Source organism: Grampus griseus (genome assembly GCF_964374135.1).
Source record: "Grampus griseus genome assembly, chromosome: 3".
NCBI lineage: Eukaryota > Metazoa > Chordata > Mammalia > Artiodactyla > Delphinidae > Grampus > Grampus griseus.
The window spans coordinates 123,283,994-123,303,236 of NC_139019.1; the positions used below are offsets into that span (position 1 = coordinate 123,283,994).

The 19,243-nt window shown below is 40.3% G+C and overlaps 1 pseudogene across 1 annotated transcript; it reads left to right on the plus strand.

Moving 5' to 3' along the window:
• The first annotated feature begins 6,200 nt into the window (after positions 1–6,200).
• Positions 6,201–6,661, plus strand: LOC309819888 (ferritin light chain-like; annotated as a pseudogene). Its single transcript has one exon. The product of its transcript is annotated as a ferritin light chain-like (transcript).
• Positions 6,662–19,243: the final 12,582 nt, after the last annotated feature.

The following is a 19,243-nucleotide window of genomic DNA, read 5'->3' on the forward strand; positions in this document are numbered from 1 at the left end:
AGTCACTCAAAAATAGTTGCTGGTATTATTACAAAAGGAGGCAAAGGACATGTGGCAGAGGTTGGGGAATGTTCCCAGAAGATGCATGGTGATAAGGACAATTGTCTCAGCTGGGCATAAATTCCTCTTGCTGTGGCTGGGTCTGTTGTAAAGAATAATCCCATGGATGAATAAGCAACCAGCCAAGATAGCTTGATCTTCCACACCGGTTCTAGCCAGGAAATCTCTTGAGTGTGAGTAGAATGTGAATCACCTGCTTACCGTAAATTAGTTATTATTATTCACTCAGCAAAGAGGGAAAAAGTGCTTGGTCAGAATTAATCACCTTAAAAAAACCCAGTTATTTTAAATTCATTACATTTGAATATGGTAATGAGGCATTTGTCATTTTTATAACTCTTTGTGGGGGAGAGTGTCCATTGTAGGATGGAAAAGGATTAATATTTAATCCTAAGAGTGTGCCCTTCTGTTTTTCCTTTTTCCATATTCATGGAAGTCTAGGATAATATTTGTTGCATGTCCCTACTTTACAGATAAGCAAACAGGCTTTGAGTCTGAAGTGATTTATCGTAAAATGGTGTTAAAAAAATCCAGATTTTTCTGACTCTAACTGATGATTCTCAGTTGGCTTCACATTAGAATCACTTGGAGAACTTTTTTTTTAAACTAATGATGGTCAGGGTCTACTTCCAGAGATGCTATGGAGTTGTTCAGAGGTAAACAATTCCTAAATATGAAATTCGTCGGTCAAAAGCAACAACCTTTTTTTAAGTCTTGCTAAATACAGGATTAAAAAGTTTTTAAATATGGCCGTGCTGCCTACTGAGGAAGCAAGCTGAACAATCAATGGACACCCCCCTCCCCCGTGCCCCTCTGCTTTATCCAGTTCAGAACATTTCAGAAGCAGGTTGAAAGCTGGGAGAATGAATTCAACCCTTTATGCTGTACTGAGAGCAGGGAGTAGTTCCCCCAACCCCCGGACCTTTGCGATGAATCATTGATAGCCTTAATGTGGTGAATTTTCAGTCTCATCAGAGAACAAACCCCTCCAAACATTCTAAATAATCAGAACATTATCTAACACTGGAATGAAATTGGTCCACATCACTTAACCAGTTGACCTTGAAGGCTTACTTCTCCAGAGGAAAGATGAACCCATTTCGCTTTATTTTTTTGTGGCACAGAATAAACAAGAATTTTGAAAAGTGGTCTCTTGTTAGTCTGTGAAATTGCAGTGATCACACGCTCTGTGGCTTCTTGCAGTCACTCTCTCCCTCCCTGAATTACACTCACACCAAGTTCTGGCCTTAGAGGAGATGGAACAAAGGCTGAGTCAAAACCTCTTCTTTGGAAGGAGACGCAAGAGGGAGGAGATATGGGGATATATGTATACGTATAGCTGATTCACTTTGTTATACAGCAGAAACTAACACACCATTGTAAAGCAATTATACTCCAATGAAGATGTTAATAAAAATAGCAATTTATAATACATAATGGACACTAGTTTATGGTGATACAGTTTTGTACAGCAATAAATGTAATTATGATGCAAAAAAAAATCTCTTCTTCACGTGCATGCCCTTATTGCCTACTGACTGGAAGAAATGATAAAATGATTCTATTCTTTTAAAATCGTCTAAAGCAGTGAGACTTAAATTTGGGTTAATCTTCAGCCCTTTTAAGTAGCTAATAAAAGTAAGGCCCCCAGAAGAATTTATTAAAATATATATACTTCAAATATTCAACTATCTTGACCTCTTAAGCGTTCATGAATTCATAATTAAGAAACCTGACACTTTAAGAAAAAAAATAGACGTGGCTTTCATCTTTTACCAATGCAGATGAGCACATAGCAGAAAACGAGACAATTCAAACCAAAACTATGTATCAAAAATTTTTTTTTAATTTTGTTCTGATTCAGATAAAACAAAAGCAGCTTAAAAACAAAAAACAAACACAAAACTTTCCTCCTAAAAAAAAAAACCAACGCAAGCACTGTGTTTGGTTCCCTGAGATATAATTTCTTCCTCATAAGCATAGTTCACAAATTGCCCTGTGTGTGCAGATAAAGGCTGCTTCCCCTAAGCTGGCTTTCCAGCTCAGTCTGACACTTCCCTTCGGTACCCTACTGTTTCTGGGTTCTTTATCTTCTTTTTGTCTTTGTCTTCCTGACACCCAATCAGAGATACTTATGAAGGAGCTTTTTTATCAGCTAACCAAAAAGAGACAGTAAAATGTAAGGTCATGGAGGACCCAAAAATGTCTCAGAAAATACATTAGCAGGAATTGGCTAGAAAGGGATTCTAAATTGGTACCTTGAAAATGGGTCTCCTGAGACCAAAATAACCCTGATAATTGTGCCTCTGCCCATTTTCTATTTTGAGTCAGAGGAGAGACTTGTAAGAAGTCCTGGGAGAGGGAGGGTGTGGGAGCTGGTCTAAAAGAGAGAAACAGGAAGGGCCCATTGTCTGTCAACTAAGAGGCTTTGTTTTGAAAATCCCAGGGCTAACATTTTAATGCTTTATTTGCAAAGGGGGACAAGATTGCAGAATAATAGCTCAAAGTTTGATTTGAGTTTGATTCTACCTCTTTCTGTCACCTCAACTTGTCCTCCTATACATGGAACTGTGACTGTGAATACTTGAGATATGTGACTGGAAAAATTTTGCTTTCTGTCTTTAACCTGCTAAGATTTACTGGGACCCAGAATTTACTTACATGTTTCCTTATTAAATAATAATATCAATAGCTGGTATGTATTGAGCCCTTACTATATACCACACATTGTTTGAGGAGCTCACGTAGTCCTTACAATAATCCTATAAAATATGTTCTGTTATCTCTGCTGAGGCACTGAGAGGCTAAGTAGCGTGCCTACGGTCAGAGAGCTTAGGAAAAAAAAAAGTGGTAGATCTGGGTAGATTTTAAACACAGGGAGTCTAACTGCAAGTCCTGTATTCTTCACTACTACACTTTATTTCCCCTGAACCCATTTCCTCAGTGAACCCTGATGATCTGAGCAATTTAATGAAATTCAATCTTGGTAAAGTATAATTTTCAAAAAAAGGTTAAATTATGACTCTCATATAGATATAAATATGAACATGTGTCAAAGATTTTATTAACTCGTTAATGAGAAAACTAGGTATGTGTTAAAAGTGCCACTAAAAAAAAGACACATTTATAGATCAGGAATATTGAAATGAACGTGATATAGCGGTGAAAGAGGACTCTTCCACAGTGGGAGCCGGAAGTCAGCTAGACTTCCTCCACCGGATAGAATTTGCATGTCTATAGACAAGACTTATTTTACTTTGCTATCAGTTATTTACAGCTTACAAAATAGTAACTCCCATGGAATCAGAATAAGATAACACTGGAAGGATATGCTATAGACAATGTATAGTTTTCCACTTAAGTACAGTTGTTTTTTGTTTTTCCTATAATAAGAACATTTCACACTTGTTCCTCAAACCCAGGAAGATTTACAACTGATAGGTGTCAAAGGCATTTTAGAAGATAGACATATGAATAAAAAATGACTTACAAACTACCAGAGCAGACATTCATAAATGATTTCAATAAGGCAGATTGTTAAAGAATATAAATAAGGGAAGGAGAGATTCATTCAGCTCTGAGAACCTATTAGAATTTCTATGTGAGGCATTTAGGAGAGGCAATCTAGTTGGAAGAGGGGACTGGAGGCTATCCTGAAGCTGCTTTTAGATATCACTTTACATAAAACTAAGAAAAAGTAGATCATCTCTGTTAAAGAATTCCATGGTGCTTGGTAGGAGCCATTAAAGCTATCTCATGGACTTCATTTGAAATCTAGAAAAATTCCTTGGTATTTAGATTGACTTGGGAGTTAGTACAAAAATGTAGACGTGCTATCCAGACAAAGGGGTATCTTGATCCAAGACACAGAAACCAAGAGAGGAGAGGTGACATGGGAAGGGGAATGATAAGAAAGAGGCAGTAAGAGGAAAAGAGTGTGCCTCAAAACCCATGCTCCCTCAGCCTATGCAGGTCAAGACACCTACTAAGCTCTGTTTCCTTTCACAAGGACCTGACAGCAGGATACTCTACCTTCAGCCCAGAGCCCTAGCCCCAGCATAAAAGTAGATATTCAATATGTATATATTTCCTGAATGAAAAACAATATGGAAGGAAGAAAGAAGGAAGGAAAGGAGGGAGGGAGGAAGGGGGGATGGAAGGAAGGAGGAGAGGGAGGAAGGAAGAGAGAGGGGAAGGGGGATGGAAGGATGGAGGGAAGGAAGGAAGGAGGGAAGGAAGGAAGGAAGGAAAGAAGGATGGAAGCAAGGGGGAAGGAAGGAAGGGGGAAAGGAAAGAAAGAAGAAGGGGGATGGAAGGATGGAGGGAAGGAAGCAAGGAAGGAAGGAAGGAGGGAAGGATGGAAGAAGGGAGGGAGAAAAGGAAGGAAAGAGGGATAGGAGGAAGGGGGAAGGAAGGAAGGAGGGAGGGAGGAAGGGCGGATGGAAGGATGGAGGGAAGGAAGCAAGGAAGGAAGGAAGGAGGGAGGAGAGGGAGGAAGGAAGAGAGAGGGGAAGGGGGATGGAAGGATGGAGGGAAGGAAGGAAGGAAAGAAAGAAGGATGGAAGGAAGGGGAAGGAAGGAAGGGGGAAAGGAAAGAAAGAAGGAAGGGGGGAATGGAAGGAAGGGGGGAAGGAAAGGACAACATTGAACTTCATCTAATTGTTCCTCAAGCTTTACTGTTTCAGGGGAGAGCTAACCACCAAGGACCACCCTTCCCATATGACTCATTTAAGACCCTCCTCCACTCTGCCTCATGATTCCTTGTCTACTTCCCTCTATAAACCACAGGTCTCTGTCCTTTCCTTTGAGATGCTCCTCATTAATGAACGTTTTCCATATTGCAATACCCTAAATAAAATCATCTCTTTCATTGTCCTGTGCATTTTTGTCTTTCACAGAAGGAAAGAAGAGTTCCGGACCTAATCTATGGATCTGAAGGACCCTCCTGTGGATCTGTGGTTTAATACAGGATGAAGGCATCCAAGCTTTTAATTTGTTTTGACTGCATCCTCCTTATATACATGAAACAGCAGGGACCAGGCTGCTGTGAAAGCCTCAGAATATAACTTAACCAAGAAAGAAGAAACCATTGTCAGTAGCGCTGGCATAAGCATCTTTGTCTTTGGGACACAGGGTGAATCCAGGGACTTGTTTGAATTCCTCATTTGGGGGATTAGGGCATATAATGGAGAGTGTTTTTCCTTTCCCTTTTGGACAATGGACTGGGGTGGCGGGGGAAGGTTTGAGTTGACTAACTTAACAGCATGAACAGAAAGACTAGTTTAGAGTAAGAAATAGGAATGTATTTTTATTTATCCAAAGATGTGGCTAAAGGTGGATGCAAGCAACAAAGCTACCTTCGACCTGCTTAAGGAAAAAAAAATGAGGGACTTTATTGGACGGATTCGGTATAACTCAGTACTTGAAGAAAAAGTTGAAGAATAAGAACAGCTCTGAGATATAGATAGTAGAAAGTGAACAGACAGCGATGAGCGAGTTCCTACTCCTTTCAGCCTCACTGTCCCTCTGCCAAAGAATCAAATTCCAGGGAAAGGGCATCTGATTGACAGGACGTGGATCACATGCTCACCTCTTGGCAGAGGGAGGTGGCTCAATCCTGATGAGTTGATTGGCAGTAGCCAAAGTGGGAGAAATTATACAGCAAAACGGGCGGTGGGAAGGACTGTTACGAAAAGGAAGAGTCAAGGATTTGGGGAAGGCAAAACAGCAGATTTACATAGAATTACCACGTAACTCAGTGATTCCACACCTAGGAGATATGAAAACATACATGCACACAGAAACTTTTACCTGAATATTTCTAGCAGTGTTATTGATAATAACCATAAAGTGGGAAACCTAAATGTCCATCAACTAATGAGTATACATTCATACAATGGAATATTATTCAGCTATAAAAAGAAATGGATCGCTGTGCGCTGGGCAGTCCCCGCAGGTTTGTCTCTTGCTTCAACAGTGTTTGGACGGAATAGACCCAGGGTTGCCCCTTGCTCCCCCCTCCAACTACCCTCCAACCTTTTTTCCAGTTGCAACCTTCGGAATCAGCCACTCAGCTATCCTCGGCCTCCAGGCCCAGCCAGCACCATTTTTTGAGCTTAGTTCCTTTCTACCAATTAAGCATGAGCTCCCAGGTTCGTCTGCGGGCCTCCTACACCCCCCTCTCTCTGGGCTTCGATTTTGACCACGATGATGTGGCTTTGGAGGGCGTGGGCCACATCTTCCTTGAAATGGCTGAGGAGAAGCACGGGGGCCACCCAGCGTCTTTTGAAAATGCAAACCCAGAGCCACGGCAGTGCCCTATTCCAGGACGTGCAGAAACCATCTCAAGATGAGTGGGGCAAAACCCAGGATGCTAGGGAAGCCGCCATTCTCATGGAGAAGAGCCTTTTGGATCTACATGCCCTGCACTCTGCCCGGGCAGACCCCCAGCTCTGTGACTTCCGGGAGAGCCTCTTCCTGGAGGAGCAGGTGAAACTCATCAAGAAGATGGCGACCACCTGACCAACCTCTGCAGGCTGGCTGGTCCCCAGGCTGGGCTGGGCGAGTATCTGTTCCAAAGGCTCACCTCAAGCACGACTAGGAAACTCTGAAGCCCACGGCCTTTGAGGAGCCCCTCGGGTGTCAGGGCTTCTGCCCAAAGCCTCTCTCTCTCCAGCCACCAGGCAGCTTTTTAACCACCCCGGGGCCCTCTCCCAAGACATGGACCAAATGGAAACAATAAAGCTTTTTGCAGCAAAAAAAAAAAAAAAAAAGAAAGAAATGGAGTACTGATACATGCAACATGATTAACCTTGAAAACATTATGCTAAGTGAAAGAAGACAATCGCAAAAGACCATATATTATATGATTCCATTTATATGAAAAGTCCAGGATAGGCAAATCCACAGAGACTGAAAGTAGGTTAGGTAGATTAGTGATGACTGGGGACGGGGAAGGAGGGGTGATGGGGACTGTCTGATAGTGGATACTGATTTCTTTTAGGGGGAAAAATTGTTTTATAATTATATTGTGGTGATGGTTGCACAACCCTGTGACTAAACTAAAAACATTGAACAGTATACTTTAATTATATGAAATGTGAATCTCAATACAATTATTTATAAAGAAGCAGCAGCTTTTCCATTACAATATTGTTATTGCAATAATGAAATCTGTTCTAATTAACTTTTTTGTTTTTACTTGTTGGTAAAGTAGGTAGAAGCTACTGGAGTGGATCTTAAGAGATAAGAAAGGAAGTCACTGGTCAGTCATGAAACATAAATTACTCCTTTGGAATAGGGCATTGTTTTATGTTAGGAACAACTACCACCAGTGTGTTCCTTAGTTAGCTTTGTAAGTTATCAAAAAAGTATGGATTTTTCTGTCAGTTCCTTACAAATGTGTCAACCAAACTAAAACAGGACCTGTCCGGAATGAAACTCACGTGAGGCAACATGGAATACTCTAGAGGATGCAGGCTAAGAAGTAGGAAATCTGAATTATCTCCATTGATAAGCCATTGACACATACGTGGTAAAAGACTGTAGGGAAGTTCCTGCCCTTCTCCAGGCCTCAGTCTCCTGACATGGAAAAGGAGAGTGATGGAATAGATTAGTAGTTCCCAAAGACCGTTTCTCATTAAGGGCTGTGGTTTAATATTTCCTCAAAACAAATCAATGTAAACAAAAAGTGAACCAATGTAAAGAAAATTCTAGGCAAATAGTATGGATATTGTAGAGATATGGCAAAAACATGACATTAGTGTAAGAATTACTGAAGTTTGGCAAATACTACGTGATACCTTTTGCTGTAATCTAGTTACGTGCAACAGAGGTGGGAGAACCCATTATTTTGTAAAGCTGGATTTTACCCCATTTATTTGATTTATGATAAAAAGTTTCTAAATAAGAATGATATTAGTAAATAATTATCATTTGTTAAGTTTTATTATGTGCCTGTCCTGACAAATAAAGGGAAAGTTCAGGAAGATGTTATGATCAGCCTAAAGTTTAGGTGAGTGGGGAAGGCTTCCCCAAAACTGAGGCTGGAAGGATGATAAGATTTAGTAAGGTGAAGGGCTAGGGAGCTTTTTGTAGTTGCAAGGGCATTGTTGAAGGTCTACAGTTGAAATTGAACATGTAGTTCATTGGGGGAACTAATCTATCCCACGTGGTTGGAACATAAAGAGTGAGGGGGAGAGAATTCCATCAGCCACCAGCACTTACTGAGCACACACCTCACTTCCCACAGTGTGCTAGGTGCTTTGCTTTTTTCATTCAAGCCACAAAAAACTCTCTGGGGTCAGCATTTTTACTCCATTTTACAGATGGGGACTGAGGCTCAAAGTTAAAATATCTTGCCTGTGGCTGCAGAGCTAGTAAGAGGGAAAGCCTGGATTTGAACACAATCACTTTGCTTCCAGAGCTGGTAGGCTAAGCCACTACACACTGCACACTGGTCACCTCAGCTTCTCCACAGCATTGCCATCCCTCAGATTTTCCTTGGTCCCAGCTAGATGACAGACTGATTGAGCCATAGACTCCTTGCTCTGTGAACCTGGTTAGGAAGCCTATTGTTAAAGTAAATAAGACACTTGGAAAGCATAACCAAAGCTATTCAAATTCTATAAGCCAGTTTTCTCCAAGATTTTGCACTTGGGGATGAATGTCAAAAGGACTTGTTAGGAAATCATATCTTTTAGAACTTCCATATAATTTCTTTCTCCTTAACACAGAGTTGAGAAAGGTAAAAATAAGAGTGTTTTGTTTTTTTCTGGGGAAAATTGTAAGTCTTTAGTTGGGCCAATGATTGAAAAATAACTGGTCAGTTTTTGCCTCCACACTATGATTTGGTACAGAAACGGCAAAAGTCACTCTTCACTACATGTATAAGAGGCTTGCTTAAAGTAATGTAGTTTCTCAGGGTTCAATGTGTGTTCCCCATAATAGAATAAATCTCTAATAATAACACACAGCACTCTTCCCATTGTTGATGTTCAAGTTCTTATTCCACACCTCCAACTGTATTGTTATTGAACAAAGGCTGAAGAGGGTAACACAGTGCAAGAATTTCTATGCTACCCATTCCAACTTCAACAGAGGGAACAAGTGACCCAAATGCTTTAATTCCAGCCCAAACTTTGAAAGAAAGCACTTTTGTTAATGTTTGAGTTCATTATCTTACCATTGGAATATTAAATTAAAAAAAAAAGAAAAAAATAAAGGCAATGTTTACCCATGATGGCTAAGGATTGGACCTATATTTTGGATAAAATTGTCATTCTTTTGGCCTATTCCTAAGAGGCATTTTTAAATGGAGTCATAACAGCTAAGATTCCCTATTGTATTCTCTTAAATAAAACGTTCATTAGAAAGGAGAAACGTTCAGGAAATTAGAAGATTAAAAAAACTAAAAGGTTTTTCTTTTTTCTAATGTGATCACTTTGATGGCTTCAATGGTCCAAGAAAGATGACTTGTGCATTTCAAAGATTTCACTCCATTCTTTCTGTTCTTCATTTCTCTGCGTTTGCACCATAACTAAAAGTGAGTCAAGTGTATGTCCTGGTTAGGAGTCTGAGAAGATGATTTAGGATGACCAACTGGCCCTGTTTGCCCAGCATTGAGGAGTTTCCTGGGATGCAGGATGTTCAGTTCTAAAATCAGAACATGCCTGAGAAAATCAGAATGAGGTTGGTCACACAAAGATGGTATCGTTTTGGCCTAGTTAGAGGTCTTTGCTTAAACAAACCAGAGAGGACACTCATCCCTTGTCTACTGAGTCACAGTCTCCTGTGAGCCCAATCACTTATTATTTTAAAAATCTTCCCAGGTTGTTCTGATATCCAGCCAGGTTTGGGAGTTTCTGAGATGCTGCAGGTAATTCCTAAATAGAATCGTTTCTATCGGTCTCAAACGGAAAACGCAATCGATATAACATTTCCTTTTTCTAATTTTTGTAGTATCTTTGAAGTCGAGCTGTGTTTAAAAACAAAAACAAACAGCTTCCATGACAAGAGGGACGGCTATAGTCTTAACATTTCACAAGGTGCGTGCTCTTTTGAAGACTGACTTTTGTCCAAGACCCCAGGAACTGAAACATCAGCTACCCACGTGGTTTTGAGAAAGCTGAGGGTTACATTTGGCCTCAATGATCTTCCATTTCCCTCTGGTCTCTCATGCCTCATGGAGGGAGAGAGATGGGGAATGGAACTCTGGACAATTTCTGCTACTCTCAGAATCCTCAAATAAGATGCTGACTTCCCCCACTTTTGACTTCAGATTCTTAATTCGTCTTAAAACTGCAGTTCACAGCTTTACATTATAATATAATCTGTGTTTATTACAAAATATTTGGAAAATATAGAAAAATAAAAGAAAAATGATCCAACTGTCTTCTCTCCAATTCAAACAACCTTAACATTCTGATGTATTTCTTTTCTGCATTATTCCTTTGTATTGCCTTTGTATTATAACTGTCATACTCTATTTGCATACTACATTATATTGCCTTTTTTTTTTTTTTTTTTTTGGCGGTACGCAGGCCTCTCACTGTTGTGGCCTCTCCCCCGTTGCGGAGCACAGGCTCCGGACACACAGGCTCAGCGGCCATGGCTCACGGGCCCAGCCGCTCTGCGGCACGTGGGATCTTCCCGGACCGGGGCACGAACCCGTGTCCCTTGCATCGGCAGGCGGACTCTCAACCACCGCGCCACCAGGGAAGCCCTATATTGCTTTTTAAGTAACTGAACATGCTCCTATATCATATCATACCATAAATAGTACGTTTAATGGCTACATTATATTTAAAGAGGATGGGCATAACTCAATTTATCAGGCTCTTGGCTAACTTTCCAGAGCAATGTCTTTAACATAATCTACCAAATGCTAGAAGATCATTATGAGACACACATTCCAAAAACATAATCTGGAGAAGAATCACGATCCTGATGGTTCACGTACAACTAAGTCTTTCCTTTAGGTTAAGAACAGGTCATTTCTCAGGAATATTTCTTTATTTTGGTATTTTGTTGTGGTTGTTTTTCATTTAGATAATAGAATAGCTTCAGATAAAATTTTAAAAAGAAAAAATCACCCATAATTCCACTGCTCTACCAAAGCCACTCAAAGGTATATAGACACATAGATTCTTATACAGCTATCATCATACAATGCATGCAGTTCTGTGTTCCTCTTTTCCACTTTCTATTATACTATAGTCATTGTGCAATGTTATTACATACCCCTTACAATTATCACTTTTTAAATGGTTGTGTAATCATCTGCAAGTTGTTGTCTTTGGCAACACAATTCTTTTGGTTTAAGAACAGGTAACAATTATATGAAATAACTGAGGAAGAAAAAAATTACTTAAAAAAATTATTTAAGCACATTCTAAAGCAGTGATTTTCAGATTCTGATCCTTAGTATATACCCCAAAGATTACCATGGAATAGGAGTTGAGGAGAAATCTGGGACGACCCAATCTTCATTCTAGCAAAACATTTCTCCTTTACGTTTTCTTTTGAAAATATGCTCTTAATCAAAAAGAAAGGAAGAGAAAAAAGTATAAAATTAAATGATGCAGCTTTTATGGTAGAATCTGTCATTAACTAGCAGTGTGACCTTGGGCAAGTTACACACATGCCTGAGTTTCCTTGCCTAAAAAATGAGGTTACTAATTACTAATTTTACCAAACTCATTGGGCTGTGATAAAGATGAAATATACGTGCGATATATATCGATTGCTTAGAACAATGCCGGGCCCTAACTATTGTATCCGTTTTTATGAAATAAATAAAATAAAATACTGGAAAAACAGCACCAGGCCAACAAATCTAGAGCACGTTCATGTGAACTTTAAAGCAAGAAATAGAACATTCGGACAGTGATAGATCTATGGATGGTAGTGATAGTTCCCAAGTAGAAAAAAACTTACCCATGATTTTGGGGGTAAGATTATCAAAGTGTCTGACTAGACTCTGATATTTCATACCTGTGTGACTTCAGCAATTGACTTAACTTCACTAAGTCTCAGTCTTCTCATCTGTCAAAGAGTGTTAATAATATTAACTATATCCTAGGATTCTTGTGAGCAGTAAATCAAGTCATCCCTATGAATTATTTAGCCCAGGACCTGGTCCATTTTGCATCTTCAATAATAGACAGTTAGAACCTTCCCAGGTACAATGTATGTTGATCATTTACTGGAATTTTGGGGGCACATCCACAACTTAAAGAGCCAACATGCACAGCAGAAATTAATATGACATTAAATCAACCATGCTTCAATAAAATTAAAAAAAAAAAAGAGCCAAAATGCTACATATGGAGTCCAGGTGGTCAGGATGGAAAAGAATTTTGGTGTCAACTTGCAAAAAAGACAATAGAAGGAGGAAATCTACACTGATATCCCTCTGGAAGTTAAGGTGCCAAGACCCTCTTATCCATAATTGCAGGCAGTGGAGTTTGGGGAAGCATGGGAAAGATGTGAAAAGCACTGCCTTAGGAGTTAGGTGACCTAATCCTAGTCCCAGATTTGTCCTAAACTTGCCACATGACCTTAAATAAATCAGCTTTCTGCTTCACTCTTAAATTAGCCCCTGTCTAAGCAGTGGTGGTTGAACAAAAGATAACCTCAAAGATCTCCTCATCTCTATTATTCTTATGGAGTAAGGAGTCCTTTGCTATTTTTAGAAGCCCTGGGATCATCAACGTTTTGTGGACAAGAAGGTGTTACATCTTACAGAGTAGCATGCAACTTTGATGAAGACTGCCATTTGTCAATCAGTTATATTGCCTCTACCTTTTTTCTCTGTAAGAGAGAAATTATCACACTAAATAACCAAGATTTGGTGGTTACATTCCCGGAGAATAAGAACGGTTTGTAAGAGTCTGCTCTTAAAAAAATATTTCTCCAGATATTTGTAGTTGGAATCCTTGTATTTAGCTTAACCACTCCCTTGTCTGTGAAATGAAATAAATCACCACCAAGACTTAATATTGTCTCTGGCTCCAAGCAGAAGGGGAAAAACAGTTTTGGTCAGCAATACAGTAGAATTAGAGAATATTTGCCTTATTTAATCATGGTCTGGCCGAGTCATTCCAATTGATATTGTTTGGAATGAAAACTTTACCAGATGTTCACTTAAATGAGCTAGAGAGATTAATGATCAGTCCTACCACATTATCTTGAAGGGTGGGTATAATCATCTTCAAGGAATTTCCTGGAGCCGGACACAAAGGTTGCTGATTGTAATTACAGCTAACACTTTATGAAGTGCACACAATGTACCAGGCACCACTCTAAGTGCTTCATGTGTATTAATTCATTGAGTCCCACAATACCCCCTGAAGGAAGGTACTAACGTTATCCTTTTACAGGAATGAAGTCACTCAGCTAGTAAGTGGTAACGGCAGGATTTGAATCAGGAATGTTGACCCATAGGCCTACGCTTTTAAAACTACGCTATATCCATTGCCCAATACCATACCCTGTTTTTGACCCAAGGTGCTGTTAAAACTTGAATGAATTAGGCTTGTCATTAACCTACAAGTGGGTGAAGAGGAATCTGAACTATTGTGAGTAGGGAAAAATATAATGTCTGACCTGAGGGAAGGAAGAATGCCAAATTTTGGAGAAAACATTCATATACCTGATTCGAATCTCTTGGGTTACCAAAACAACATATTCACCATTTATTCATCTTTTAGAATAATTTGAGGAATGTAAGGGGAATTGAAATTTAGACCTCTACTCCTTGTCTGCATAAGATATCTGGAATGTTTTGTTGCTATGATCAAAGACAAGCAGATCATGTTGGTCGATGCTTCTTGGTTAACCTTAAGAAGAAGCAAAAAGAACTGTCAGATTTTCCTCATTTCCAACGGAATCCCAAATATTTCTTTGTTCTTGGGGTTTATTGGAAGTACTATACTGGTTGACATTGACATTCTTCTGAGCTTACTATCTGAGAGCTCCCTTATCTTTTGTTAGCAGGTACTCTCCAACAATACAAAGAAAGCATAACAGGTAAGCTATCCATTTAGGTTTTGAAATAACAGAGTGGTTTGAAAAGGGTGTTGGTTCTGGATGTAGAGATTTGTGGACAGAATCTTTCAGATCTGAGACTGAGAACTCGTAATGTATTTGAACGGCATAATTTCATCTCAGACTCAATCCCCCATTTTTTTTCTCTTAAAGAGTGTGTTAAAGATATTTTTATTACAGCATATTTTTTTTCCTTGTTCCTCTCTCTGTGAAGGTTTTCAATCCATTTGCATGCAACACAAGCTTTCATCTATATAATTAGGATCCCAGAAACTTGTAGCAGTTGGCTATGACATTCACATATAAGCAATTTTGTCAGTTCAAGCATCATGATATGACATTAAAAACTTCAGTAATAGGATAAGAAAGACTGCGAGGGAGGCAATTTTGACACAAGTTAAATATTTTGCTAATCACAAGCAACCAAAGAAATTGGAACTCAGATTAAGACTTTAATTAGCTAAAATATAGCCTGTCTTAAAAGATGCCATCTCTATTATGCCTCCTTATAAATACAGAATTTCTCCAATAGGAAATAATCTGTCTCCTATCACCTGGAATATTTTTTTTAAAAGAATTTATTTTTTCTACTATTAAAAAATTATACATGGGCTTCCCTGGTGGTGCAGTGGTTGAGAGTCCTCCTGCCAATGCAGGGGACACGGGGTCGTGCCCCGGTCCGGGAAGATCCCACATGCCGCGGAGCGGCTGGGCCCGTGAGCCATGGCCGCTGAGCCTGTGCGTCCGGAGCCTGCGCTCCGCAACGGGAGAGGCCACAACAGTGAGAGGTACCACAAAAAAAAAAAAAAAAAAAAATTATACATTATCAATGAATAAAACAGAGAAAAGTAGAAAGATTACCCAGGGTCTCACCACCTTCACACTGGTACTTAAACTTTGGCATACCTCCACTTAGTTACAATTATGCTCTGCATATAAATGCTGCATCCTTCATTTTAAAAGCTGAACTGTATTTTTTAATATATAGAACCATAACTTTTAATGGTTTTCATAGTAGTCTTCTGAGTGGATGCCCTATAATTTAACTACATATTCCCAGATTCCTAAACTAATAATGTTTCCAACTTTTCTATTCTAATAAATATTAGTTCAGTATTCATCTTTATGCCAAAACATTTTCCTTTTTTAGGATTATTTCTTTGGATTAGCTTCCCTCAAGTGGAATCACTACTCAAAAATGTTGTATTCTGAAGTTTATTGCAGATAAACAAATTTTATCAGCATATACTAACTTCCTGCAATAAATTCACCCACAATACACTGTTAATTGGTTTGTCCAATTCCAAAAATAAGGCTTGGAAAGCAGAAAGTCACTGTTCCCCGAAGGCATTCTGAATTTTTCTGTTACTTTAACCAGAGTTTCTGAATTTTCCTTATGTTACTTTACCTTCTTGCTTTGTCATGTATTTCTGCCATGAACTTAAGTCCTGGAGTTTATTCACTGGAAGGTTCTGACTTTGATTGCGGGCTCTTTCCACATTGATGAATTCCCTCTTGTGGCCTTAATCTTCTGCATCCCTCTCAGTGAGAGTGAGAGTGGATACTGTGGCTATTTCCCCACAATGATTCTATGTCTTCCCTGTGTCAAATCTCTGGGGGACTGGCCCCACCATGGCTGCAGAGGTGGTCCCTGATTTAACCTAATTGACCTTTTCTTGCCCAACACGCTATTGAAACAACTCTGGTCATGTCACCACTGACTTCCCTCCATTTTGTTCAATCTAATAATCAATCCTCAGCCCTCATCTTACTTGACCTCTCAGCAGAATTTAGCATAGTTAATCACTCCTTTCTTTTTGACGCACTTTCTTCACTTGGCTTTCAGGATCAAATCAAGTCAGGATCTAATCAAAAAAACAAAAATTATTCTTAGCGTCTGACAAGAGGGAATTTAATTCAGAGCCTTGATAACCTAGGTGACAAAAGAGCTGAAAAGGAGAAAGTGAGAAAACCAGAGATGGGCAACAGCAGAAACACGGTATCAACCTTGGCTCGAGGAACAGAGAGGAGAGGAGGTGCCCATGGGCTTGATGGACCCAGCAGAAGCTAGCATCATGAAGGGTTTGTCTAGCAGAAGCCGGAGCCGGAACAGAGGTACAGCCACAATAAGAGACACCACCGCAGAGGAGAGGAAACCCTGGTTTCTCCTTTTCTCCCTCCCTCCAATTTTCCATCAGTGTCCTTCATAAACTAATCCCAGCTGGAAACCAACTAACATCAGAATCTCGGGAAAAGCAGCTTGCAGTTGTCAATCCCACTGCCATACAGACTCAAGAAGAAGGGGAGGAGGGTCTACAGGGGCAAGTCTGCCACAACAGACTGCTTTATCCCCTGCTCTACTGGTAACTCCTTCTCTGTCTTTCTATTGGCTCTTCTTCTCTCTGCCCTCTTAACATCGAGGTTCTCCAAAGCTCAGTCCATGTTCCACTTTCTTGTCTAGTTATCCATGAATGCTCAACAAATTCTCGCCCCCAAACCCTAAATTGTTTAGAACAACAATTTATGGTCACCTCTCATGATTCTGTAGGTTGACTGGGCAAAGCTGGGTAGTTCTCTTTTGGGATCTATCATGACGTATGTGGTGAACCCTGGGATGTGTCGACCAGATCCTGATTCAGAAATGAACAAATTATTACAGCACTTGCTGGGAGTCTGGCTGACAGCCCTCAGCTGTCAGTCTTTTTCAGGGAAAGTCTCAGTTTGTGAGGGTCACCTCACCCAAGGTCTCATACCCTTCCCAGAGTAGCCCATATCCAAGGACTGGTTAATATAGAGGATATAAAGCACAACATTTTCATCCCAACTTAGGGCAGATACAAGGGATCATCCCATCCTCAGAACTCCCTAAAAGCATCAGTTGAGGTTCTGATGGAATTGCTTAACAGCGTGATTTCTCCCTTTGTCAATCCTGTTTCCCACCCTTCCCTTCCATACATTCCACAGGCATATATCCCCAAAGCACTCCTTAATGGAACCTCTGTGTCTCAGAATCTACTTTCTGGGGAACCCAACCCAAAACATGGTTACCTCAAGATGGTGGCTAAGGTTGGGGTCATCTAACAGGTTGGCTGGGTTGGACATCTACGATGCCTCAATCACATAGCTGGCAGTTGATCCTGACTATCAAATGGACTATCAACTGGAATGTCTAGACATAGCGTCTCTATGTGGCCTGGGTTTCTCTCACCATGGCCACTGGGTTCCAAGTGGGACCACTCCAAACATAAGTGTTGAAGAGGCCTGGGCATATTGTTACGTCCTAGAATATTAATTCTATTGGTCAAATAAGTTACAAAAAATCAAAGGGAGGAGTATTAGACTTCCCTCTTGATGTGAGGAACAATATTCACATACAAGGAGGAAAGAAAGGATGGAGGCTTTCGTTGTAAACTCTACCACATTTTTTCCTCTAGATCACTCCATTAAAACTCCTCTTCTCGGGCTTCCCTAGTGGTGCAGTGGTTAAGAATCTGCCTGCAAATGAAGGGGGCATGGGTTTGAGCCCTGGTCCGGGAAGATCCCACATGCCTCAGAGCAATAAAGCCCGTGTGCCACAACTACTGAGTCTGAGCTCCAGAGCCCGCAAGCCACAACTACTGAGCCTGTGTGCCACAACTACTGAAGCCTGCATGCCTAGAGCCTATGCTCAGCAACAAGAGAAGCCACTGCAATGAGAAGCCCATTCAATGCAACGAAGATTAGCCCCCGCTTGCCGTAACTAGACAAAGTCCGTGGGCAGCAACAAAGACCAAACGCAGCCAAAAATAAATTAATTAATTAAAAAAAAAACCCCCCTCTTGTCATGATCACCAATAATCTCCATATTGCTAAATCCAATGTTGTATTCCCAGTTGTAATCTTACTTGATCTCCCAGCAGGATCTCTCACTTCTTTGACAATCTCATAATATCTACAGGCTGATGATTCCCAAATTTTTACTCCTGTTCAGTCCACTCTGACAACCTATAAACTCCTATAAGCAACTATATGCCAATAAAATGGACAACCTAGAAGAAATGGACACATTCTTAGAAAGGTACAACTCCCAAGACTGAACCAGGAAGAATAGAAAATTTGAATAGACCAATCACAAGTAGGGAAACTGTGATTTAAAAATTCCCAACAAACAGGACTCGAGGGCTTCACAGGCAAATTCTATCAAACATTTAGAGAAGAATTAACACCTATCTTTCTGAAACTATTCCAAAAGTTTCAGAGGAAGGAACACTCCCAAACTCATTCCATGGGGCCACCATCACCCTGATACCAAAACCAGACAACAATACCACAGAAAAAGAAAATTACAGGCCAATGCTACTGATGAACATAGACACAAAACTCCTCAACAAAATACTAGCAATCCAAATCCAACAATACATTACAAGAATCATACAACATGATCAAGAGGGATTCATGCCAGGGGTGCAAGGATTATTCAATAAATGTAAATCATTCAGGGTGATACAACACATCAACAAACTGAAGAATAAAAAACCATAGGATCATCTCAATAGATGCGGAAAAGCTTTTGACAAAATTCAACACCATTTCTTATAAAAACTCTCCAGAAAGTGGGTATAGAGGGAACATACCTCAACACAAAAAAGGTCATATATGACAAACCCACAGCTAATATCATACTCAATGGTGAAAAGCTGAAAGCATTTCCTCTAAGATCAAGAACAAGACAAGGGGCCTTCCCTGGTGGTGCAGTGGTTAAGAATTTGCCTGTCAATGCAGGGGACACGGGTTCAATCCCTGGTCCGCAAAGATCCCACATGCTGTGGAGCAACTAAACCCATGAGCCACAACTACTGAGCCTGTGCTCTAGAGCCCACGAGCCACAACTACTGAGCCCACATGCTGCAACTACTGAAGTCTGCATGCCTAGAGCCCACGCTCTGCAGTAAGAGAAGCCACTGCATTGAGAAGCATGCACATAGCAACAAAGAGTAGCTCCCAGCTCGCTGCAACTAGAGAAAGCAAGAAAGCCCACACACAGCAGCAAAGACCCAATGCAGCCAAAAAAAAAAAAAACAAGACAAGGATGCCCACTCTTGCTACTTATATTCAACATAGTTTTGGAAGTACTAGCCACAGCAATCGGAGAAGA